The sequence below is a fragment of the Pleurodeles waltl genome, chromosome 11 (assembly GCF_031143425.1).
Source record: "Pleurodeles waltl isolate 20211129_DDA chromosome 11, aPleWal1.hap1.20221129, whole genome shotgun sequence".
Taxonomy (NCBI): Eukaryota; Metazoa; Chordata; class Amphibia; order Caudata; family Salamandridae; genus Pleurodeles; species Pleurodeles waltl.
This window is the reverse complement of record NC_090450.1, coordinates 181,131,174-181,157,691: the sequence shown is the minus strand read 5'-3', so window position 1 is coordinate 181,157,691 and position 26,518 is coordinate 181,131,174. Positions and strand designations below refer to the sequence as shown.

Sequence of the window (26,518 nt, the reverse complement as noted above, 5' to 3'; positions counted from 1 at the left end):
GCACCGGTCAGAACTGACTCATTGCCCTTCGATGCCGAGGCAGAGGCTGTTCTACGACAGCGGATCCACACCCTGCGCAGCCCAACAGCGATGCTTGTGCAGCTCAACGAAAATGTAGCACCTGTATGTCAACAGAGCTCAGCGACGATGCAGTGACCCGACTGCATGGAAAACAATGATGCACTGTGCCCACAGAGTGCCTGCATTGCTCCATCTAAGGTACTCTACCGGGGGACCCTACGTGGGTTCAGTGGCCAGTCTGCACTCCATCGCAGTTGGCCTGAACTTTGGATTTGCACCTGTCCTCTGTGACTTCAAATAACCTTTTCACCACAAGTGACTTCTAAGCGCTATTTTTAGTTTATTCTTTAAACATTCATAGCTCAACTTCTACTTATTGGATTTTTGTTGCTTTGGTCTTGTTTTACTCAGATAAATATTCTATATTCTTCTAAACCTATGTTGGGTCTTTTTATGGTATTTTTATTATGTGTCTGTGTGTGTGTGTGTGTGTGTGTATGTGTGTGTGTGTGTGTGTGTTGCACAAATACTTTACACATTGACTCTTTAGTTAAACCTGTCTGCTCTGTGCCAGGCTACTAGCAGGTGAGCACATGTTAATTAAAGTGTGTATCTGACTTACCTTGACTAGAGTGATGGTTCCTGCTTGTTCAGGTACTCTGACAACCAGAAACCAAATTTCTACCATTGCCTTTGTAGGCAAATGCTTCAGTGTCCCACATGGGGGAAGTAAGCGCTATATAAATGCTACAATACATTAGTTCCAACCCAGCAACCCTAGGAGCCCCATTCCTTCTTTGGGAGAACCCTGAGTTTGCATGTAGTAGTAGCAAATGTACTGGTCGATTATCTTTAGAACTTTGTTTTTCCTATAAAATAGAGTAGCTTTTTTTCTGTCGGTTTTATCCATAAAAGTTACACTATTTCCGTAGAAATAAACACCCCTAGCAGTTTTCTGTCAACAATAGGTCACGTGGCCTGTGAGTAAGATGGTGGCTGTCGGGATTTACTGCTTTAAGAAAAGTTTTAAATCTAATTTCTGTCAAATTAGGCTTCTAGATGCTTGATTGAAAGCCTGCTCACCTTTGGGACGTGCGACGTGTACAGGAGACGTGAAGGTTGCTTTAATAGTCTGATTATTTCATTGATCAACAAATTACATATAAACCCATTAACTGCAACCCTGTGTCCCGGGGCCAATTTCCTGCCTGGCTGCGTGAGGAAATCTGATTACACGATGAGGCTGATTAAGCAGGTGTCTCTGGGCTTGGGTGAAAGAGGGGGTGGCAGAGGGGTGCAATATTCCTAGCTCCACGCAGAGTTTTGATTTCTGTTTTCATGTCGTGGGATGCGTGATCCCTCCCTTTGTGGAGAATGAGAGAGGTTGGGGACTCAGCTGGTAAACAAACCCAGCAGTATAAATCTGGGAGTAGCCTTGTCACTAGGCGACAAAGATAGAGAGACAGATAACGTGATGAGGGCTGAGATCCACTAGCAGTAGATAGAAACAGAGCAGAGGAAGGGAGGAGAGAGAGAAAAAAATAGGTTCTTGGCAGAGTTTAGTTGTTGAATCTCGAGTTCTCTTTCAGTTTGACATGCTGCCAGACAAGCTTTGTCATTAGACTCAAACATGCTTTAGGTTCACGAATGTATATTCAAGAAGTCGAAGTTATTGTACATGGCGAAGCAAGTTAGGGTTTTGAACATCGGAATGGAGAGATAAACGATGAGCGCCCATCGACTGTTGAAGTGTTAGTGTAGGCGCTATTTCGCTTTCAATACCGCAACAAAAGTGCACCAGGCAGATTTAGGGAACTATCTGTACTCGAAAAGAGACTGCCGAGGACACTGCCCCGCTGCTCCGGCCGGTGTCCCAGCGGCTGCTCCTCGTCACCACGCCTTCTCCTCACCACATCTGTAAGTATTTACTGTTGTGTGTTCTCACTGTCGAATGCTGCTCGTTTACGTTCAATCACTGCACACCCCTTCGCTGCGAAATAGCACGGCTTGTTTGGACACGGTGCCTGTGATGCTGTGAATGATTTAGGGGTATAGCTCCGTCTCCTCGCTATCCACCGGTAAGTTTTATGGTTGTACCATTTATGTAGCGCTATCTGTTCTTGACGTTGCGCCGAAGCGCTTTGCCAACGAGCAACATTGATACTCGCTTGCGGATTCATTTAATTCACAAAGTTATGCTTTGGTCTTGTGGGGCACATCGCGGGTACTGTAGTAAGCAAGCATATATTAATGCAAACATATATTCTTATTATGTAATGTGTACGTTTTGTACATTTGGTGTTTCCTCGCTGTGTTCTGTCTGTGGGTCGGAATGCGTCCCTCTAATTTACAAGAAATAACATTTTGGGATATGGTCTTTATAGAAACTTATTGTTTTCGACGATTTACAAAGATCCGCGGTCTCTTGGCTAGGTTCGTGCTTTAGAAATGCATTTACATACATATATTTATGTTTATTGGATTATGTCATGTTTCACTTTTTTGAAAATACACCAGACCTTTCGAAGTCGGGGGAAGAAATGTGTTTTTCTAATGAGGATGGCAGACTTTTTAACGTGATGTGATAACGGGCAGAACGTGGAATACGATGTCTTATAGGGGTGATTCTGTGTTAAAAAAAACATGCAGGCATTAACATTCATTTTTCAGTGTGAAGCGAGCCACGTGTGAACATCAGGGCGCCGCACCAAAGTTGCTGCTCTACCTTGCGTCAAAAAGAGAGAGAAAAGATGTGCCTCCTCTACTAAGATATGGTCCATTTTTTCTCTCCTCCACTGTTGGTGCAATTTTGGGAGCCATGCACCAAGGCGCATCCTTGGCCATAGTGCAAGGGTGTGTGGATTCTCTGAATCATAGGTTTTGGGCTGGAAGGGGTTGCTTCCAATACAAGTACTATCCTTTAATGCACTTTCCCCTTGTAAGTGTGAGGTACACTGCAACACATATGTAAAGTTGGGAAAACTAAGAGAAGCTCAAATATTTCTCCTCATTACTCTTGCCTTGACAAGGCATAATATTTTGGCTCAAATTGCTGTCTACCAATGTTTCTAGATCAGGATGTCTGTCAAAACCCATGGTTAGGTGTATGGAAATGACCACGCACTGCCCATGGGACAGTCCCTTGATGCAAAGTATCACAAATCAGTGCAAACCACAACTTTTAGTTGTTTTTGGATATTATCCAACACAAATCCTCATTTGCATTGGACAGTAAATCTCACCCAGACACTTTGCGCCTGGTTTGCATCACAAAAGTAATGCAGACCCTTGTGCAAAGTGTTAATAAATCTGGGCCCATAGATCGTAAATTAGAGCATGACTGGAGTTAGAAGAATGTACCCCCACCAACAGGAACGCAGTACCAGTTGATCGGAGATCCTCTAAAGACCTTTTCCAATTTCGCAAAGGACTAAAAATGCAATTATTTAAAATCTGCCTGGGTTTATTTTATTCACTGATCACATGCTTATGTTTTCTGAGTCCATTCTCCTTTTATAAAATTCCTTTCACCAACTCTGCCTCTCTTCCCACCTACTCTATCCATTATCTTCTTGTGACTTTTAACTCATTTCTACTTCAGGCTTCGTCTTCAAATGCTTCAATTCGGTCCTCCCTTACCCATTGTAATTCCCCCTTTGATCTCCAGAAACATCACATTTCCTGCCCTTTCAACTCTTTCTGTCTCCGCATCCTATTTTACTTCCTCATCTATACTCTTGACTTCTTTTGTCTTGAGGTCCACAACTTCAGGAATCTCCTTTATTCCGAATTTCCTAAACCTTTCTAAAACTACTGTGCCCTTTTTTTCTCCTTTCTTTGTCCCTCCTTGCACCCAAGTCCACCTCACCCTGGTGGCATTCAGCCGTCTGTTTTCTTCTTTTATTTATAGTTTTGTCAGATTCATTTACATCTTGGTGATGATTTTGAATTGTTGGCATTACTTTTCTTAGCAAAGCTATGGTCATATTGGTTAATTTATATGTTCTGTGTAAGAGGTGAAGCTCACCTGCTTAACACCTTCTAGGTTCAGCTGGACTTGACAAAAATGAGAAACGAATAAAAAATAAAATACATCTCTGACTGGGGTCATTTTAATGCATGGAAAGTAAGTGTTAGATGGCACGTTTACATTGTTGAATAAATATGACAAACTGACGTAGTACATGAAAACATTTAAATGTATGCAAATACTTTTCCAACATGTTGCAGATAAAGAGTAGTGACAAACAACATAGCAAGAATTACCAAGGCATTTTTGCTAGTGGCCTGCTCGTCGAAGTAAGAGGCGATATTTTCAGCACCCTGCAGCAAAGCAGCTCTGTTTGCTGCCCTCTGCTGGTGGCTCTGTACGTTGGTAGACTAAATCCTTATGGACATGGCAGCTCAGGGTGATAACATTAATTACAGTTTAGCTGAATTATGAATAGTGCTAATGAGAATAACCCAACTCAAGTGTAATCATTTTATGAACTGTGGAACAATGAGAGACTGGCTCAGCAGTTTTATATTTACAATCTTTGATCTCCATTCATCCCAGCTTTATTACGAACAATAGTTGAATTTGTCCAATAATTTGCTCCATACTTTTTAAGCAATAGCACATAATCATGTGAACATTCCCAAAGAGTGACTATAAACATGACATGGAGCCGAATTAGCCAACTAATGATATTGCTGAATAATTGCTCATATATTGATCAAACAAATATATTTGCTCGGGTATGTACTTACTAAAATGTAATGTCATATAGAATATCAACATTATACTTGGAAATACCACCAAAATCCATCTGAAAGTGTCAAATTAGTTTTGTTATGAGCAACCTTTCGATCAAACAGTAAAGTCTATCACAATTGCATTTGCTACCCTATTAGCTGCTGTGATACCTACATACATCCATGCCAGCCAAAATCCACTGGCATACTCACTGCTACATGGCAGATATGGGGCTCAAGACAATCGTCAGATTAAATGATTTGCACCAGTGTCATGCATTTTTGCACTAACATCTTCACTGTTTGACGTGTATGAACATTTAATGCACACGGACTAATCAGTGCAGTATTTTCTGCAGTCAGTCAATAAATTATTGCTTTGCATTGGCAAGTCAGTGCATGAATTGGTGAGAATTGCCATGTTCTGGTGTAAATTGAAGCAATTTGATCTTATCTAGTTTATTTGCAAGTCTTGTGATTTAGCAACCATTTTATTTTTTCCAGTAGCACTTTCAAACTGCTAATGAGTGGGTCTTAGATGCTTCTTTGGTGTAGCTAGAGGCGCAGGATAGATGTATCAATGTATTTCTTGTATCATTTACCTGGATGTGAGGCATACCAGATTGGGGTACTCAAAACACATCCTAGTGTTGTCCATTGTAATAATGACAGCAATATGGTTTGCATACTCTAAGTACTCCGCATAAAACTCTATACAGGCTGATTATCCGTACGTATTGGTGCAAAATGTATGCACGATGAAGCTAATAATGATGTCTTATTGCACACACCCTTAAGGTCCATGTACTCGGAACACTGAATTTATGTTGGTGACTAACAATGGCACTGGTAAAACTTTTCAAGCATATCTATGACCTTAGACTCCAAAGAGTGACATCATGAAAATCTGCAGACATACTTTCTAAAGGTAAAAATAGAGTATGACTAAGGGAAACATGTAATTTTGTTAAGAATGAAGGAACATAAATATAAAAACCTAATTAATAATAGATTTCAAAGTGAAAACAACCGGGAAAACTAACCTGTAAGGGGTACAAACAAATGTAATTAGTCTGACACTGACTGCAAGGGAAAACTGTAGGATAAAGGAAGATAGATGTTAAATCTGATTTAATGGGTAAATCAAAATGAGAAAGTGCCTATAAACTACACATACAAGATTATAGACATTTCAAGATGTTCTTGGAAAAACTCTTGGAAATACATCATAAATGAGAAGCTAGGATGATAGTTCTTGTTTTAGTACCTTTATTAGTATTCTGTGTGTAATACCATTTTTATCCATGTGTTCCAGTCTTTGACAGATAAGGTAAAATTAATAAAGATAAGGCTATTTGCCTGAGACCACCCAATTTAGCCAATCGGGGTAACTCACTTTAGAGCCCAACTCTACTGGCTCCACCCTCAATCGCATGGTAACTTCATCACATCTTGATGTAAGTTACAGAAGAAAAGTAATATAATAAATGTAAATTGTATTACTCAAAGTTCAACATAACACTAACAATGCTAAAAAAAAGATAACGGAGAGAAGTTTTAAACGTGGAAGTCTTAATAAGAGATGACAGTTTTAATATGGTACATAATGTAATTGAATGTGCTGTATAATATATGTTTTTGAACCATTCATTGTGCGTGTAAAAGTGGTACATTAGTATCTACATAGCACAATGCAATATGTTAACACAAAGTAAAATAGCAACACCACAAAAGTTAACAAAAAACAACACAACATAATCAGACACAAATCAAAACCACAGCACCATCCAGCAACACCATACCACACACCAGACCAAAAAATGCAGCACAATCTCACACAAAACAATCACAGATTTGTGCTGTTTTGTTATTTTGTTTTGGTTGCTGTGGTTTGTTGTTGTTTTGCTATAATACATTGATTTGTGTTATTGAGTTGTGTTTTGCATACTCTATTGCTGCTTTGTTGCATTTTGTTGGTGCATATTAGTATGCTCTATATTTGTTATTGTGTTACTGAAGCATTGCCAGGTTGTGTTGTATTGTGTGGCTTCCTTCTATGTGTGATGTGGCATTTTAATGTGATGTTCTGGTGTTTATGGATCCTCAAAAGCAGTCTGCTTGAATGTGTACAATTATTCTTGCCATACATTACCATCTCCAGAAATCTGTTTTCATAAGGGAATAAAACGTTTTTGGATTAAACATTGCCTTACTTACCAGAAATAACATTTAATAGCCCCAGCTACAATGTTTTGTGATCTGGCCCTTGGTTGTGTAAATTAACATTTCTCTAGGAATCTTCTTTCACAAGGGGGTAAAACATGTTTGTATCAAGCACTGCCTTACTTAATAGAATGGACATTCATCAGAACTAGCCAAAATATTTTGTGATCTTGCCCTTGGTCGTTTAACTGAAAACTTTCTTACTGGTCTACATTAAAAACAAATGTTGGTATCTTTCACCAGAAGTCTTGCCTCAACCCTGATGCAAGACTTCTGATGAAAGATACCTACATTTGGTTTTAATGAAGACCAGTAAGAAAGGTTTCTATAAGGGGCATCCAGTTGGATCTTTTTCCTTCTGCTGAAAGATGCTTAATAAAACAGACACTTGAATTTAGTTGCAACTTTTCAAGCATATTCACAGCTTCATAAATGTACATGGCACACGTTGTATGCAAAAATGCTTAGCAGACATCCATTTACACTTGCTCACTTTTTTACTCTTTTTCTATGTGCGGGACACTTTTTTCTGAGGTCAAAAACACTTCTTTCACTTTCCCCCAAAAGTGTTGGGAAACAAATGCTGTGCACCTCTTTCTTTCCATCCTGGATATATTTTATCTCTTGCTTTTGGCAGGAGTAACTCTCCAATTGTTTCCACGTGGGAAATTACACACTAAATTACGTAGGTTGTTGCGAATACGCAGCGATTAACAAGTCTGTTGTTGTTCAATATATTGGTGTCACTGTACATAACAATAAATACATTTACCAGAGTAAATTCAGGTTTTGTGATTTCCACTAGGGTCTGACTGTGATGGAAAATTAGCATGGCACCAAGTTAAAAGCGGTCCCCGTTAGCAAATAAGGTAGATAAAAAAAGTGACCCACATTTGGAAATCAGGGCGATTTTAAACTTACAAAGACATGCTGGATAGTTGTTTTGCAGGAACTGAGATACTTTATGTATGTATGCTTGCTGCAAGCAATGTTTGTTTTAATATCAAGGCAATGCTCAGTAAAGACTGGCCCAGCAGACCATAAAACAGCCAACAAACAGGCAAAAAAACAGGCAACTCACTGACCTGTAAGACCAGCCCACTGCCTGATTGTCGTATTGGCCAATCCGACTCTGAATTTACCATGACATCCACTCTTAAACCATCCCATTTGGGCACCATGGCTTTGTGAATCGAGCCCTTTAAATTGCTTAACATGCCGGAACATCCAGGATCTACACAGCAACAAAAAGATGGTTATTGTAGGATGGTAGTGATAACACTGGTGAGAAAAATGTATCCCGTTGATCAAGCAGTTAACCTCTGACACTGGACTGCTGTGGGGAGCCTGACTATCAACTATAGAAAATAGTGGGACGGATCACTGACAGAATAAGATCGTGTGGACAGAATATTGTGTCAAAAATATCGAGGACCAAAATATCGGAAGGTAAGTACAAATAGGTAAGTATAGATTTACTATTCCTAACTCCACATCTACATACCTTTAAGATATCTGTCTTCAAGGCACATATATGTGGAGTTATAAATTATAAAAGTTTGCTTACCTATAGAAACTAACCTCACAATATATTTGTCCTTGATGTTCCTGACAATATTTTGTATACATGATATTTTTTTCAGATATTTTTTCTAAACAACAGTAGGACATTACCACTGTACACAGAATACCAAGGGAACAAATGTTGAAAGGTAGATAAATATGTATAGATTTTCTATACCTAATTCGACATATATATGTACTTTGACCATACATATACGATCAAAGAACGAAAATGTGGAGTTAAATATAGTACATCTATACTTCTTCTTATGTACTTACCTACCAAAACATTGTTCACAATATTAGTGCCACAATGTTCTCGTACTCAGTATTCCACACGTCAGGTGAGGATTTCTAACATTATGAAGCATAGTTATGTTCACAATTCACCACATTGGTTTCATTATTTATAATAAGGAATTATATAGAGTTTAAGCAATCCAACGAGCATACTTTCACATCCGCCTACTTATAGTTTCCTCCTTACTCTGCTAAATTCCCATCCATCATTTGTCCCCCTACACAGTAAAACCTCCCTCTCCGCTTTAATGTTGACTCTCGTGACCTCTGCAACCCCAAGCGAATATGTAAAAATATTTATCACATCAATATTTTATTTAGCGAGCCTGATATCTGCTGAGAAAGCAGCCAAGGGGTTCGTGATGTCAACTGTAGTGAAAACAGACGGCTGTTTCTTTTTCCTTGGTTGTTGGTTTGTTTTAACACATGCTGAAATCAGAGTTCCCAGCTCTTTTCCCAGATGACTTCTCATCCCCCGGGACGAGTTCTGGCCTCTCAAAGAAAATCTCTGAGCCACACTGCAATTGGGAAACTTGTTCCGCGGGGACGTGTCTTAATAATATAGGCAGAAGTCACTTGAGTGTTTTTCCTTTGAAATCTAATGGACTGATTTGATTGCAGGAAAGTTATGTATTAACTCTATGGCTCAAAAAGGCAATTCCTCAGCCTGAGGGTCGAAGAAAAAGTTCTGTACATTATGGGGAACGATAATTCTCTTTGGCAGCCAAAATGACCACAACCGTGTGTGAAGCAGTCATAGAGGTCTTGTCTTCTTGTATCATTTTCAAACAAGCCTTTGCAAGCAGATAGGTTGTCCTAGAAGCTCATCACGTAATAAAACACCACCTTGGGCTATTAAAATACAGAATGTGGGAGTAGCCCCCCTTTGCTAATTAGACAGAACAGCTCACCTATATCCACAGAGGAGAGTGCTATGAAACGGAGTAAGATGAAAAGATTTGCGTTATTAAAGTCAAACTTTAAAGGTTTGTTCAGCAAGGTATTCCATTGTAAACACACTTTTCATTGTAGAAACGTGTTTAAAGGGCCATTATCTTCATTACATTTTTAAGACAGCCTATGTGTGTTCATGTCTTGACTTTGTGAACATAAAAGCTGGAAAGCCACCAACATGCTAATATTACATACAGCACAGAATCAAAAGTTGAAAGCTTGAGTAGTGAATACCACAATAGGTGCATGGGATAGTAGGTCAAAATATCAACAATATCTGACCTGCTATATTACATGTTTCATAACCTTTGATGCACTTGCAAAACGGCGAAGGGACATTCTTCACTTTTGTAATGGAGTATCCCATTTTCAAAAACCCTTAATATAGCAGAGACTTTTTAAGGCTTTGGCAAAGTGGGTCCTAACCTAACCTAATCTGTTATGCAGATAGTCTTGCCCTGATGACCTTGAATAATTCTTAAACAGATTCTTTTAAACACCTTGTAAGGAAACAGGCCATAAATTGTGTGACCTCCATAAGTGATGGGTCCGCATTTGTCCCCCACTGGGAACCAAACACCCCCCCCATTGTAGGGCTTGACTCTCTCAAGGTAGTGAAGCAAAGAAATACAAGAGCTACTAAAGGGAGCTACGTAACACTCAATAAATGATTGTCCTGTCTGTGATTTTCTTTTTTTAATAAGAAACAGTACATTTATAATACACACAATATTCAGTACTACACAATAGTATACAACTATACGTAGGGTGATGAAAATACTTCTCAATGGCATTGCGTAACCAATTTTACCCCTCAAAAGGGGTCTAGTTCAAGAAATCAGATGTCAAACTATTCACTCATACTTAAATGCAATAATTGAATATAACTTGGGATGAACTGCAGTTAATACTGGAAATAAAGCATCTTTGATCACAAGTGGTCAGCATTATTACTTCAATAAAGCATTTGCTTAAAAAATTATATGCATGTCTGAAAGATTTGTGTTTTCATAGTAACTTTTAGCATGAAAAACACAAGAGGGCATCACATTTCTGATCACAATAATTGTAACCACAAACTTCTGCCCCTAGAGGGCACTGTGCATAATGAAAACTCATGTTAACCACCTTCAGGCCTTGGGACTTCAGCCATAGATTTTGCTCCCAGAGGATGCTGCATTCACAGCTGAAGAGCACTTGCTCCAGCCTGGGAAATGCTTGACTTTCAAGGACAAACCTGGGGTAGTCAGGTTTTTTTAAGACCTATCAAATTTAAGATCAGTGCTGTCAAAAACACTCTGGGGGAGCTATGCACTCCTGCAGTTCCCACTCCCTCTCTAGCTATTCTTGGTGGTGGCCCGCTGTCCTGCTGCCACCACGAGGGAAGAAAAACATGTTGTTTTTTATAAATTCCTACAGGGCCTTATGGGACACTCCTCAGAGCTTCGTGCATCTTTTATGAGTTACTCGCCCGCTGCCTCCGGGAGAGTCTCTTTTGGTGATCTTTGCCACGTGGCACCCCACAGTGTGGCTCTTTTTTTTTGTTCAGGGGGGTCAGGTTCTACCTTAGCACACCGCACCTCTCATTCATTGGAGGACAGCTCAGGGAAACCACACACACATGGCTGACCCTGCCAGCTCCCTGTGCGGGCAGCATTACTCTGTGCTGCCACAGGAGCCAGGAGAGCTTTCTGGCTGCCCATCTCCTGTGGCCAAGGCACTGCAGAACAAGGCAGCCTCCCACTTCCCCAATAACTGGCATGGAGAGCAGGGCAGGTCAGTCACGCTTGGGGGAGATGCAGCAGCACTCTCCCCATCCCTTTGCAGAATGGGGCCCAGGGATGGGGTCCAGGGCCCTTCATTTCCCTCCTGTTGCAGGGAAGTACAACAGTTCTTTCCTGCCCTTTTTCTTTGGCAGTTGGGGACCCATAGTTGGGTTCCTAGGGTCCCTGATTGTTGAACCGGCCTGGGGTACCCAGGTCCCTTACATGCTGGAGATGGGGCCCCATGCACACCCACTCCCAGCAGGAAACAATTGAAGGAATTTAACTTACAGCAACCCCCAAGCCCTGGCCCGCCCCGGGGGACACTAATCTTCCAGCAGCAGAGCATCACAAGCTCCACAGGTCAAAATGCTTCTTGTTCTATTATCTCAGTCCCCTTTAGGCCATTTTGTGTGATCCTGGTCTCATTTTTTCTCCTGAAGGTGAGCCCTAGCCACCTAGAGCCCTATTCTATAGGCCTTGTGGCCTAAAAGGCACCAAACTTTGGAGGGAGCTGGTTCCACTGGCTTCCTACTCCAGCTTTTCTCTGTTTTTCCTCTGGGCCTCTCTTCTCCTTGGGGCGGGAGCCCAGTCATTCCACTAACTAGTCCTCATGGGGGGTAAGGGGACCAGCTTCCTAAGTTGTGGGGAGAGCCCCACTGGTCCTGGGGTCAATTACAGTCAGAGCCCTTATTCCAGATGGCCATAAGGGGGTGCTTCCTTCCAATTGTCCATGCGTCCAGTTCCAGAGTCCAGCAGAAAAGCACATCCAAGAGAGAGCTCTCTCCCCTGCAGAGAACCTTATAAATGGGGGCAGGAGTTATAATGGCATCACCCATAAGTCACTTGCCACATCTGCTCTGGTGGTTTCAGCGCCACCCCTCACTGACATAACCGTCAGGGACTTTCTAAGCAAACTTTCAAAGGGTGCCCCCTCCTGGTCTGGCTCCAATAGGTCTGGTCTCCCTCCTTTCTTTATGGGGCTTGGGCAGGCCTTCTTCCTGGCACAGTGTGACAGCTGGCTGATTGATGCAGAGCATTCCCAGCCACCCCTTCCACCTCAGGAGCTGAGTTAAGCACTATGGACTGCGCCCTTTTGGTGGGGAGGCCTTTGTTCCTGACTCTGGAGAGAAATGCAGTTAGCCCAGCACAGAAGAGTGACAAAAGGTCTGGGCTCTGGTTCCAAGCTGAGCCAGAGAAATCTAGCATTCCTAGATGACCATAAGCTGTACAGATATGCCTTTGTACTTTGCAGGATTTATATTTTCACACAGTTTACTCTCTAAAGCAGTACATCTCAGGTGTCTGTAGGCCAAGGGGAAGCACAGCTGTACACTAAGGCAACTCTCACCATAAGTGTATAATGGAGTATTGTAGGAGGCTGGACTGGCTTGTAGTGAGTACCAAGGGGTACTTGCACCTTGCACCAGGCCCAGTTATCCCTTATTAGTGTATAGGGTGTCTAGCAGCTTAGGCTGATAGATAATGGTAGCTTAGCAGAGCAGCTTAGGCTGAACTAGGAGACGTGTGAAGCTACTACAGTACCACTTAGTGTCATATGCACAATATCATAGGAAAACACAATACACAGTTATACTAAAAATAAAGGTACTTTATTTTTATGACAATATGCCAAAGTATCTTAGAGTGTACCCTCAGTGAGAGGATAGGAAATATACACAAGATATATATACACAATAGCAAAAATATGCAGTATAGTCTTAGAAAACAGTGCAAACAATGTATAGTTATAATAGGATGCAATGGGGAAACATAGGGATAGGGGCAACACAAACCATATACTCCAAAAGTGGAATGTGAACCACAAATGGACCCCAAACCTATGTGACCTTGTAGAGGGTCGCTGGGACTATTAGAAAATAGTGAGAGTTAGAAAAATAACCCTCCCCAAGACCCTGAAAAGTGAGTGCAAAGTGCACCAAAGTTCCCCTAAGGACAAAAGAGTCGTGTTAGAGGAATAATGCAGGAAAGACACAAACCAGCAATGCAACAACTGTGGATTTCCAATCTAGGGTACCTGTGGAACAAGGGGACCAAGTCCAAAAGTCACAAGCAAGTCGGAGATGGGCAGATGCCCAGGAAATGCCAGCTGCGGGTGCAAAGAAGCTTCGACTGGACAGAAGAAGCTGATGTTTCTGCAGGAACGAAAAGGGCTAGAGACTTCCCCTTTGGTGGACGGATCCCTCTCGCCTTGGAGAGTCGTGCAGAAGTGTTTTCCCGCCAGAAGGACGCCAACAAGCCTTGATACACGCAAATCGTGCGTTTGGCGTTTTTGGACGCTGCTGGGGTCCAGGAGGGACCAGGAGGTCGCAAATTGGACCTGCAGAGAGAGGAGACGTCGAGCAAGACAAAGAGCCCTCACTGAAGCAGGTAGCACCCGCAGAAGTGCCAGAAACAGGCACTACGAGGATGCGTGAAACAGTGCTCGCCGAAGTTGCACAAAGGAGTCCCACGTCGCCGGAGACCAACTTAGAAAGTCGTGCAATGCAGGTTAGAGTGCCGTGGACCCAGGCTTGGCTGTGCACGAAGGATTTCCGCCGGAAGTGCACAGGGGCCGGAGTAGTTGCAAAGTCGCGGTTCCCAGCAATGCAGCCCAGCGAGGTGAGGCAAGGACTTACCTCCACCAAACTTGGGCTGAAGAGTCACTGGACTGTGGGGGTCACTTGGACAGCATCGCTGGATTCGAGGGACCTCGCTCGTCGTGCTGAGAGGAGACCCAAGGGACCGGTAATGCAGCTTTTTGGTGCCTGCGGTTGCAGGGGGAAGATTCCGTCGACCCACGGGAGATTTCTTCGGAGCTTCTGGTGCAGAGAGGAGGCAGACTACCCCCACAGCATGCACAAGCAGGAAAACAGTCGAGAAGGCGGCAGGATCAGCGTTACAGAGTTGCAGTAGTCGTCTTTGCTACTATGTTGCAGGTTTGCAGGCTTCCAGCGCGGTCAGCGGTCGATTCCTTATCAGAAGGTGAAGAGGGAGATGCAGAGGAACTCGGCTGAGCTCATGCATTCGTTATCCAAAGTTTCCCCAGAGACAGAGACCCTAAATAGCCAGAAAAGAGGGTTTGGCTACCTAGGAGAGAGGAAAGGCTACTAACACCTGAAGGAGCCTATCAGCAGGAGTCTCTGACGTCACCTGGTGGCACTGGCCACTCAGAGCAGTCCAGTGTGCCAGCAGCACCTCTGTTTCCAAGATGGCAGAGGTCTGGAGCACACTGGAGGAGCTCTGGACACCTCCCAGGGGAGGTGCAGGTCAGGGGAGTGGTCACTCCCCTTTCCTTTGTCCAGTTTCACGCCAGAGCAGGGGCTAAGGGGTCCCTGAACCGGTGTAGACTGGCTTATGCAGAATTGGGCACATCTGTGCCCAACAAAGCATTTCCAGAGGCTGGGGGACGCTACTCCTCCCCTGCCTTCACACCATTTTCCAAAGGGAGAGGGTGTCACACCCTCTCTCAGAGGAAGTTCTTTGTTCTGCCATCCTGGGCCAGGCCTGGCTGGACCCTAGGAGGGCAGCTGCCTGTCTGAGGGGTTGGCAGCAGCAGCAGCTGCAGAGAAACCCCAGGAAGGGCAGTCTGGCAGTACCAGGGTCTGTGCTACAGACCACTGGGATCATGGAATTGTACCAACAATGCCAGGATGGCATAGAGGGGGCAATTCCATGATCATAGACATGTTACATGGCCATATTCGGAGTTACCATGGTGAAGCTACATATAGGTAGTGACCTATATGTAGTGCACGTGTGTAATGGTGTCCCCGCACTCACAAAGTTCAGTGAATTGGCTCTGAACAATGTGGGGGCACCTTGGCTAGTGCCAGGGTGCCCTCACACTAAGTAACTTTGCACCTAACCTTTACCAGGTAAAGGTTAGACATATAGGTGACTTATAAGTTACTTAAGTGCAGTGTAAAATGGCTGTGAAATAACGTGGACGTTATTTCACTCAGGCTGCAGTGGCAGGCCTGTGTAAGAATTGTCAGAGCTCCCTATGGGTGGCAAAAGAAATGCTGCAGCCCATAGGGATCTCCTGGAACCCCAATACCCTGGGTACCTCAGTACCATATACTAGGGAATTATAGGGGTGTTCCAGTAAGCCAATGTAAATTGGTAAAAATGGTCACTAGCCTGTCAGTGACAATTTGGAAAGAAATGAGAGAGCATAACCACTGAGGTTCTGATTAGCAGAGCCTCAGTGAGACAGTTAGTCACTACACAGGTAACACATTCAGGCACACTTATGAGCACTGGGGCCCTGGGTTACCAGGGTCCCAGTGACACATACAACTAAAACAACATATATACAGTGAAAAATGGGGGTAACATGCCAGGCAAGATGGTACTTTCCTACACAACCCCCCCCCAAACGAAGGACAATAAGACTAGCCATTACCTGATGAGTCTTCATTGTCTAAGTGGAAATATCTGGAGAGTCCATCTGCATTGGAGTGGCTACTCCCAGGTCTATGTTCCACTGTATAGTCCATTCCCTGTAGGGATATGGACCACCTCAACAATTTAGGATTTTCACCTTTCATTTGTTTTAGCCAAAGTAGAGGTTTGTGGTCTGTCTGAACAATGAAGTGAGTGCCAAACAGGTATGGCCTCAACTTCTTCAGAGCCCAGACCACAGCAAAGGCCTCCCTCTCAATGGCAGACCAACGCTTTTCTCTAGGGGTCAACCTTCTACTAATAAAAGCAACAGGTTGATCCTGGCCCTCAGAATTAAGTTGTGATAGGACTGCCCCTACTCCTAATTCAGATGCATCAGTTTGGACATAGAATTTTTTAGAGTATCAAGGGCTTTTCAGGACAGGTGCAGAGCACATGGCCTGCTTCAGCTCCTCAAAAGCTTTCTGACAGTTTGCTGTCCATAATACCTTTTTAGGCATTTTTTTGGATGTGAGGTCATTAAGAGGGGCTGCAATGGAGCCATAGTTCTTAATGAACCTCCTGTAATACCCAGTGAGGCCTAGGAAGGCTCTCACCTGAGTCTGAGTGGTAGGGGGAACCCAATCAATAATAGTTTGGATTTTCCCCTGAAGTGGTGCAATCTGTTCCCCACCAACAAGGTGTCCCAGATAAACCACCTTACCCTGCCCTATCTGGCACTTTGAAGCCTTGATAGTGAGGCCTGCCTTTTGCAGAGCCTCCAAAACTTTCCATAGGTGGACCAGGTGATCATCCCAGCTGGAGCTAAAGACAGCTATATCGTCCAAATATGCTGCACTGAAAGCTTCCAGCCCTTGCAAGACTGTGTTCACCAACCTCTGAAAAGTGGCAGGTGCATTTTTCAAACCAAAAGGCATTACAGTAAACTGGTAATGTCCTCCAATGGTAGAAAATGCAGTCTTAAGTTTAGCATCTTCTGACAATTTGATCTGCCAATACCCTGCAGTCAAATCAAAAGTGCTTAGATACTTGGCAGATGCCAGTGTATCTATAAGCTCATCTGCCCTGGGTATAGGGTGAGCATCAGTTTTGGTTACCAAGTTGAGACCTCTATAGTCTACACAAAACCTCATTTCCTTCTTTCCATCTTTAGAATTGGGTTTTGGTACCAGTACCACAGGAGAAGCCCATGGACTGTCAGAGTGCTCAACCACTCCTAGTTCCAACATTTTCTGAACTTCTTGCTTTATGCAGTCCCTGACATGGTCAGGCTGCCTATAGATCTTACTTTTGACAGGTAAACTGTCTCCAGTATCTATAGTGTGCTCACACCAAGAAGTGGTGCCTGGCACAGTAGAGAAGAGTTCTGAAAATTGTCCTAGGAGATTTATGCAATTATCTTTCTGCTCAGCAGTAAGACAATCAGCCAAAACTACACCTTCCACAAGAGCATCTTGTTCTGTGGAAGAGAAGAGATCAGGTAGAGGATCACTGTCTTCTTCCTGTCCCTCATCTGTTGCCATGAGCAGGGTGAGATCAGCCCTGTCATAGTAGGGTTTCAGGCGGTTGACATGGAGCACCCTAAGGGGACTCCTGGCAGTGCCTAAGTCAACCAAGTAGGTGACTTCACCCTTCTTTTCAACAATTGTGTGGGGTCCACTCCATTTATCTTGGAGTGCTCTTGGGGCCACAGGCTCCAAGACCCACACTTTCTGCCCTGGTTGGTACTGAACCAAAACAGCCTTCTGATCATGCCATTGCTTCTGGAGCTCTTGGCTGGCCTGAAGGTTTTTACTGGCCTTTTTCATGTACTCAGCCATCCTTGATCTGAGGCCAAGTACATAATCCACAATATCCTGTTTAGGAGCTTTTAAAGGTTGTTCCCAACCCTCCTTTACAAGTGTGAGTGGACCCCTAACAGGGTGTCCAAAAAGAAGTTCAAAGGGGCTGAAGCCCACTCCTTTCTGGGGTACCTCCCTGTAGGCAAAAAGGAGGCATGGTAGAAGGATATCCCATCTCCTGCGGAGTTTTTCAGGGAGTCCCATAATCATGCCTTTGAGAGTTTTATTAAATCTCTCCACCAGTCCATTTGTTTGTGGATGATAGGGTGTTGTGAACTTGTAAGTTACACCACACTCCTTCCACATGGCCTTTAAGTATGCAGACATGAAATTGCTTCCTCTGTCTGATACTACTTCCTTTGGGAAGCCCACCATGGAAAATATTCCCAGGAGGGCCTTTGCCACTGCAGGAGCTGTAGTGGTCCTTAAAGGAATAGCTTCAAGATATCTTGTGGCATGGTCCACTACCACTAAGATAAACCTATTGCCTGAAGCAGTAGGAGGGTCAAGGGGGCCAACTATGTCAACCCCTACCCTTTCAAAGGGAACCCCAACCACAGGCAGTGGGATAAGGGGTGCCTTTGGGGTGCCACCTGTCTTGCCACTGGCTTGACAGGTTTCACAGGACTTGCAAAATTCTTTTGTGTCCTCAGACATCCTAGGCCAATGAAACAGGGGAACAAGCCTGTCCCAAGTTTTCATTTGACCCAGGTGCCCAGCTAAGGGAATGTCATGTGCCAGTTTTAGGAGGAACTTTCTGTACTCCTGAGGAATCACTAATCTCCTGGCAGCTCCAGGTTTAGGATCCCTATGCTCAGTGTACAAGAGGTTGTCCTCCCAGTAAACTCTGTGAGAGTCACTGACATCCCCATTAGCCTGTTTGACAGCTTGCTGTCTGAGACCCTCTAATGTGGGACAGGTTTGCTGTGCCACACTCAGCTCCTCTCTGGCAGGCCCCCCTTCACCCAAAAGCTCAGCAGTGTCTGCTTCCAGCTCCTCTGGTGTAGGTTCTGCACAGGGAGGGAATTCTTCTTCCTCAGAAGTTGAATCTACTGTAGAGGGAGGGATAGTAGGAAGTGGTTTGCTTCTACTAACCCTAGCTTTAGGGAGCACTTGGTCCATTGTTCCAGGATCCAAGCTTCCCTGTCCTTTTTGCTTTTTGGCCTGAGCTCTTGTCAAAGCAAAAATATGCCCTGGGATGCCCAGCATTGCTGCGTGGGCCTCCAACTCCACATCTGACCAAGCTGATGTCTCCAAATCATTCCCTAATAGACAGTCTACAGGTAAATCTGAAGCTACCACAACTTTCTTTGGACCAGATACCCCCCCCCCAGTTGAGATTTACAACAGCCATGGGGTGGCTTTGTGTTATGTTGTGAGCATCGGTTACTTGGTACTGGTGTCCAAGTATGTGTTGTTCAGGGTGCACCAGTTTCTCAATCACCATTGTGACACTGGCACCTGTGTCCCTGTAGGCCTGGACCTCAACACCATTTATTAGGGTTAGTTGCTTGTACTTCTCCAAGTTATGGGGGCAAGCAACCAAAGTGGCTAAGTCAATAGCCCCTTCAGAGACTAAAGTAGCCTCTGTGGTCTCCCTAATTAGACCAACCCCAACTAAATTACCAAAAGTGAGCCCAGCTACTCCCTTGGATTGGCTATTAGTAGGTTTGCTCCCACCACCACTGCTATTAGTAGGGACACTAGGTGTAGCAGTAGGGGTTGTAGTGGTAGGAGCTGTGGTGCCTTTCTTTGGACAACTGGGATCTGTTGTCCAATGGCCTTTTATTTTACATAAATAGCACCATGGTTTCTTTTCCTTGTTCTGATTAAAGGAGGATTTGGACCCACCACCCCCACCAGAGTGTTTTTGTGGGCCTGATGAAGACTCATTTTTAGATTTGTCCCCACCCTTGTCAGAAGACTTACCATCCTTCTTTTTGTTGCCATCTTTGTCACCCCCTGTATGAACTTTTCTGTTCACTCTTGTTCTGACCCATTTGTCTGCCTTCTTTCCCAATTCTTGGGGAGAGGTCAGATCAGAGTCCACCAAGTACTGGTGCAACAAATCAGACACACAATTATTAAGAATATGCTCTCTCAGGATCAAGTTATACAGGCTGTCATAATCAGTAACTTTACTGCCATGTAACCACCCCTCCAAGGCCTTCACTGCCTGGTCAATGAAATCAACCCAGTCTTGTGAAGACTCCTTTTTGGTATCTCTGAACTTTATCCTGTACTGTTCAGTGGTTAAGCCATAACCATCCAGGAGTGCATTCTTAAGAACTTGGAAATTGTTAGCATCATTTTCTTTTACAGTAAGGAGCCTATCCCTACCTTTTCCAGTAAATGATAGCCATAGGATAGCAGCCCACTGCTTTTGAGGGACATCCTGTACAGCACAGGCCCTCTCAAGTGCAGCAAACCACTTGTTAATGTCATCCCCCTCCTTATAAGGGGGAACTATCTTGTGCAGATTCCTGGAATCATGCTCTTTTGCAGGATGACTATGGGGAATACTGCTGCTGCCACCATGGGTATCTAAACCCATCTTCTGTCTTTCCCTCTCTATTTCTAAAGACTGTCTATCCAAATCCAGCTGTTGCTTCTTGAGCTTCAGTCTGGTTTGCTCCACTCTCAATCTATTGAGCTCCCTTTCTAACAATCTGTCATCAGGGTGGGTGGGAGGGACATTTCTAGATACAGAGGTATGATGGGAATGAACAGAAGGAGACCTGTCCCTTACCGAGGGCACCCTAACAGCTTGGCTACCAGTATAATGTGAGAGCACACCATTAGTATGGTGTGATTCAACCTCTGTACCAACTATGCTAGACTGTCTAGTAATGGGCAGGCTGAGAAGTTTCTTTCCTGAACCTTTTCCTGGGGGAGTCCCTGGATCAGATTGAGAACCATTAGCTACTTTTTCTACAGATTGGGCACTTATGGCCTTATCCTGTACCCTAAGCATGTTAATTAACAGTTCTAAGGAAGGATTCTTCCCTACACTCAAACCTCTCTCTATGCAGAGACTCCTTGCTCCTTTCCAGCTAAGGTGATCATATGCAAGTTTGGACAGTTCAACTTTTTGGCCTGTGCCAGACATTTTTAGAGAGAGTTAAAGTGATAGAAAAAGAGAAAAAAGTTTTCAGAACTTTTTGGAAAGACAGAAAAAAAACTTTTTAAACTTTTAAGAACTTTTTGAAAGTTTAGAAGTACTTTTCAGCACTTAGAAAAGAGTGAAAAGAGGAAATGCAAAACTTTTTGGCTATGTGTATATACACTGACCTTGTTTTGTATATTTTTCTCTTATGAAAAGTACAATGACAAGAGTGGTAAGTAGTCTCAAGCACTTATCCCACCACTGCACAACCAATGTAGGAGGCTGGACTGGCTTGTAGTGAGTACCAAGGGGTTCTTACACCTTGCACCAGGCCCAGTTATCCCTTATTAGTGTATAGGGTGTCTAGCAGCTTAGGCTGATAGATAATGGTAGCTTAGCAGAGCAGCTTAGGCTGAACTAGGAGACGTGTGAAGCTACTACAGTACCACTTAGTGTCATATGCACAATATCATAAGAAAATACAATACACAGTTATACTAAAAATAAAGATACTTTATTTTTATGACAATATGCCAAAGTATCTTAGAGTGTACCCTCAGTGAGAGGATAGGAAATATACACAAGATATATATACACAATAGCAAAAATATGCAGTATAGTCTTAGAAAACAGTGCAAACAATGTATAGTTATAATAGGATGCAATGGGGAAACATAGGGATAGGGGCAACACAAACCATATACTCCAAAAGTGGAATGTGAACCACGAATGGACCCCAAACCTATGTGACCTTGTAGAGGGTCGCTGGGACTATTAGAAAATAGTGACAGTTAGAAAAATAACCCTCCCCAAGACCCTGAAAAGTGAGTGCAAAGTGCACCAAAGTTCCCCTAAGGACAAAAGAGTCGTGTTAGAGGAATAATGCAGGAAAGACACAAACCAGCAATGCAACAACTGTGGATTTCCAATCTAGGGTACCTGTGGAACAAGGGGACCAAGTCCAAAAGTCACAAGCAAGTCGGAGATGGGCAGATGCCCAGGAAATGCCAGCTGCGGGTGCAAAGAAGCTTCGACTGGACAGAAGAAGCTGAGGTTTCTGCAAGAACGAAAAGGGCTAGAGACTTCCCCTTTGGTGGACGGATCCCTCTCGCCTTGGAGAGTCGTGCAGAAGTGTTTTCCCGCCAGAAGGACGCCAACAAGCCTTGATACACGCAAATCGTGCGTTTTGCGTTTTTGGACGCTGCTGGGGTCCAGGAGGGACCAGGAGGTCGCAAATTGGACCTGCAGAGAGAGGAGACGTCGAGCAAGACAAAGAGCCCTCACTGAAGCAGGTAGCACCCGCAGAAGTGCCAGAAACAGGCACTACGAGGATGCGTGAAACAGTGCTCGCCGAAGTTGCACAAAGGAGTCCCACGTCGCCGGAGACCAACTTAGAAAGTCGTGCAATGCAGGTTAGAGTGCCGTGGACCCAGGCTTGGCTGTGCACGAAGGATTTCCGCCGGAAGTGCACAGGGGCCGGAGTAGCTGCAAAGTCGCGGTTCCCAGCAATGCAGCCCAGCGAGGTGAGGCAAGGACTTACCTCCACCAAACTTGGGCTGAAGAGTCACTGGACTGTGGGGGTCACTTGGACAGCATCGCTGGATTCGAGGGACCTCGCTCGTCGTGCTGAGAGGAGACCCAAGGGACCGGTAATGCAGCTTTTTGGTGCCTGCGGTTGCAGGGGGAAGATTCCGTCGACCCACGGGAGATTTCTTCGGAGCTTCTGGTGCAGAGAGGAGGCAGACTACCCCCACAGCATGCACAAGCAGGAAAACAGTCGAGAAGGCGGCAGGATCAGCGTTACAGAGTTGCAGTAGTCGTCTTTGCTACTATGTTGCAGGTTTGCAGGCTTCCAGCGCGGTCAGCGGTCGATTCCTTATCAGAAGATGAAGAGGGAGATGCAGAGGAACTCGGCTGAGCTCATGCATTCGTTATCCAAAGTTTCCCCAGAGACAGAGACCCTAAATAGCCAGAAAAGAGGGTTTGGCTACCTAGGAGAGAGGAAAGGCTACTAACACCTGAAGGAGCCTATCAGCAGGAGTCTCTGACGTCACCTGGTGGCACTGGCCACTCAGAGCAGTCCAGTGTGCCAGCAGCACCTCTGTTTCCAAGATGGCAGAGGTCTGGAGCACACTGGAGGAGCTCTGGACACCTCCCAGGGGAGGTGCAGGTCAGGGGAGTGGTCACTCCCCTTTCCTTTGTCCAGTTTCGCGCCAGAGCAGGGGCTAAGGGGTCCCTGAACCGGTGTAGACTGGCTTATGCAGAATTGGGCACATCTGTGCCCAACAAAGCATTTCCAGAGGCTGGGGGAGGCTACTCCTCCCCTGCCTTCACACCATTTTCCAAAGGGAGAGGGTGTCACACCCTCTCTCAGAGGAAGTTCTTTGTTCTGCCATCCTGGGCAAGGCCTGGCTGGACCCCAGGAGGCCAGCTGCCTGTCCGAGGGGTTGGCAGCAGCAGCAGCTGCAGAGAAACCCCAGGAAGGGCAGTCTGGCAGTACCAGGGTCTGTGCTACAGACCACTGGGATCATGGATAGGACCAACAATGCCAGGATGGCATAGAGGGGGCAATTCCATGATCATAGACATGTTACATGGCCATATTCGGAGTTACCATGGTGAAGCTACATATAGGTAGTGACCTATATGTAGTGCACGCGTGTAATGGTGTCCCCGCACTCACAAAGTTCAGTGAATTGGCTCTGAACAATGTGGGGGCACCTTGGCTAGTGCCAGGGTGCCCTCACACTAAGTAACTTTGCACCTAACCTTTACCAGGTAAAGGTTAGACATATAGGTGACTTATAAGTTACTTAAGTGCAGTGTAAAATGGCTGTGAAATAACGTGGACGTTATTTCACTCAGGCTGCAGTGGCAGGCCTGTGTAAGAATTGTCAGAGCTCCCTATGGGTGGCAAAAGAAATGCTGCAGCCCATAGGGATCTCCTGGAACCCCAATACCCTGGGTACCTCAGTACCATATACTAGGGAATTATAAGGGTGTTCCAGTAAGCCAATGTAAATTGGTAAAAATGGTCACTAGCCTGTCAGTGACAATTTGGAAAGAAATGAGAGAGCATAACCACTGAGGTTCTGATTAGCAGAGCCTCAGTGAGACAGTTAGTCACTACACAGGTAACACATTCAGGCACACTTATGAGCACTGGGGCCCTGGGTTACCAGGGTCCCAGTGACACATACAACTAAAACAACATATATACAGTGAAAAATGGGGGTAACATGCCAGGCAAGATGGTACTTTCCTACAAGTATCACTGCAGACAAGACAGCAAACCAAACTGATTTTCCTTATGTGTATACACCAACAGTATAAGGCCTACTCCAGGTCAATAGCCAATCCAGCAGAATCCCCTCTGCACCATGATACAAGTGTGCAGCTACAAGGCTACGCATAACAGTCACCTCCCACTCACAGCCCTCAGACATGTGCACATGTGTTCACGTGTATCCAGCCAAGCGTCTTTTACCTTTGCTGCGTTGCAGCAGCCTTATCTTAAATGACCGACACTGGCGGAAAAGAGGTGCAGTCCATTTACCTTGAGTTTGCCATGTGTGAGCTACAAGTTATAAGGCTTCCCCACAGTAAAAAGGCCTAAAATCAAAGTGATCAAAAAGCAAAAAATCCAGATGGATTAGATAGGCAGAACCCATCTTCCCACACACTATATTTCTTAAATTAATTTTAATATGGGTTTTGTGTAGGAGTCTATAATAGACATATGTGTGTGTTTTTCATCGCTATGCAACATTAATAAGAAAGTTTCTTTTAGATCAAAACAGCCCCTCACATTAGAGAAATGATAGGGGTTACAAAGATTATTTGCAATGATATTAGTAAGTTGTTGTTGTGTATTCTAATATTGAAAACACATTGATATCCTTGAGTATTAAATGTAAACACATTTAGAATTTGAACCAGTGTGCCTCTGTACTTTCAGTGACATGGCCAAAAAGGGCATGAAAGAGTTGAAATTGGATCATGGATTCAAAGCTATTCCAAACTGGAGCCCCCAAAGTATGTTTGGCCCAGGGCCCCCGAAAGCATTAGAAGATCCATGAAATAAGGTTGTATTTCTTTATGAAAATCAAAGTATCCAAAAATACCCTCTTTCTTAACACCATAAAGTAACAATTAAAACATAAATGTGCCATTGAATTAAATATTGTAAAGAACACACACTGGCTATCAATTACAAGTTATATGTCATGGCATATCTACAGTTCATCAAAATAATTACTTGATGCCCCATCACAAAAACCGAATGCAAGCAAAAGTGCAGTGTATTTAAAAAGTTGGACATGCACTTTTAAGGTTTACTATCCTGATAGTGAAACTCTCTTAAATTCATTTTTCAGTACTGCAAGGCTTATCCCTCTAGTAGAATAACAATGGAGTTGCCTTCTTACATGTCATAAGTGTAATTTCAAAATGGGAAGATATAACCTGGAAGATATAACCTGGAATCACAATTTAAATTATGATGAAGTTGGATTTTAAATTACAATTCTGAAATGCCACTTTTCAAAAGTTGACATACTCTTTCCTCAGCAATTTCATGCCTGCAGCCTGTCTCTGGTCAGATGACTAGCTGTAGTTGGCAGGTGAGCTTTGTGTATACCTCCTAGATAGTCATACGCAATGGGAGCTCAGGTGTGACTGGATGAGCCATCACAGGCACAATAAGAGGAAGGAGCTGGGCCCAGCCTCACTTACACCTGAATAGGATGTGTCCTGTCTCCACACAAAAGGCCTGTCTACCCCATGTAATTAATCGGGAGGCAGGACCAAGAAGGCAGGGCATCTGTGCATTTCAAAGGCACAACTGTGTATAAAATAAGGCCCTCAGACACCACCACTTCAGTACACTTCTGGACCTGTGGATACTGTGCCAGGAAGAAGGGCTGCTGCACTGTTGAAAGGTCTGCCACTCTACTGGACCCTGCTCTGAAAGAACTGCTGCCCTGCCTTGCTGACCTGCTGCCCGATTCACTCTTGCCTAGGGAAGAAGAATTGGACCTGCAACTTCATCTTGAACCAAGGACTTCAGAGTGACTCAAAAGGCTAATCTGTTGGCCTTCTGATATGAGTCTCAGGGGCCTTCTGATATGAGCCTCAGATAACATCTGGATCCATCTCCTGTGAGTTCCTGACCTCCCCCCCCCCAAGTGGTGCCTCTCATGTCCTGGACCCTTAGTGAAGCTCACAGACTCTTCAAATCAAGCTTTTGGGCCCTTTATAAACGTCAACGGAACAGTTATCACCAGAACTGCACAACTCGCACTGAAATTTAAAGTAAGCCACTGCCAGACTGTCTCTTCACACACCAAACATCGTTCTCCTGCAGAGGGCCCCCAACGCAAAGGTCCAGACTGCCCATCTGCAACACCTGGCCTGCTGTTTGCACCACACCGACCACCAACCGTGATGCTTTCCTTACTACCCGCGACCCTCTCCAATGTGAATGGACTTTTGGAACAAAACCCAAGAGGTAAAACTTTGACAGAACTAATCTGGGGCTGTATCCAACCTGCGGCTCATCGTGGTCAGCCTGAACTTTGAACTTTGTCCCATCCAGTGCGACA

At 44.3% G+C, this 26,518-nt stretch overlaps 1 protein-coding gene across 2 annotated transcripts in view; it reads left to right on the top strand.

Annotated features, from left to right (window-relative positions):
- Positions 1-1,423: 1,423 nt before the first annotated feature.
- AGTR1 (angiotensin II receptor type 1) overlaps positions 1,424-26,518 on the top strand; it is a 166,449-nt gene continuing 141,354 nt past the window's right edge. Inside the window, exon 1 of one of the 2 annotated variants that reach the window (XM_069213396.1) lies at positions 1,424-1,938. The gene's annotated coding sequence lies outside the window, so the exon portion shown is untranslated. Of the gene's footprint in view, positions 1,939-1,960; positions 2,100-26,518 lie in introns of those variants that run through there. The other variant, XM_069213395.1, reaches the window with a different exon arrangement.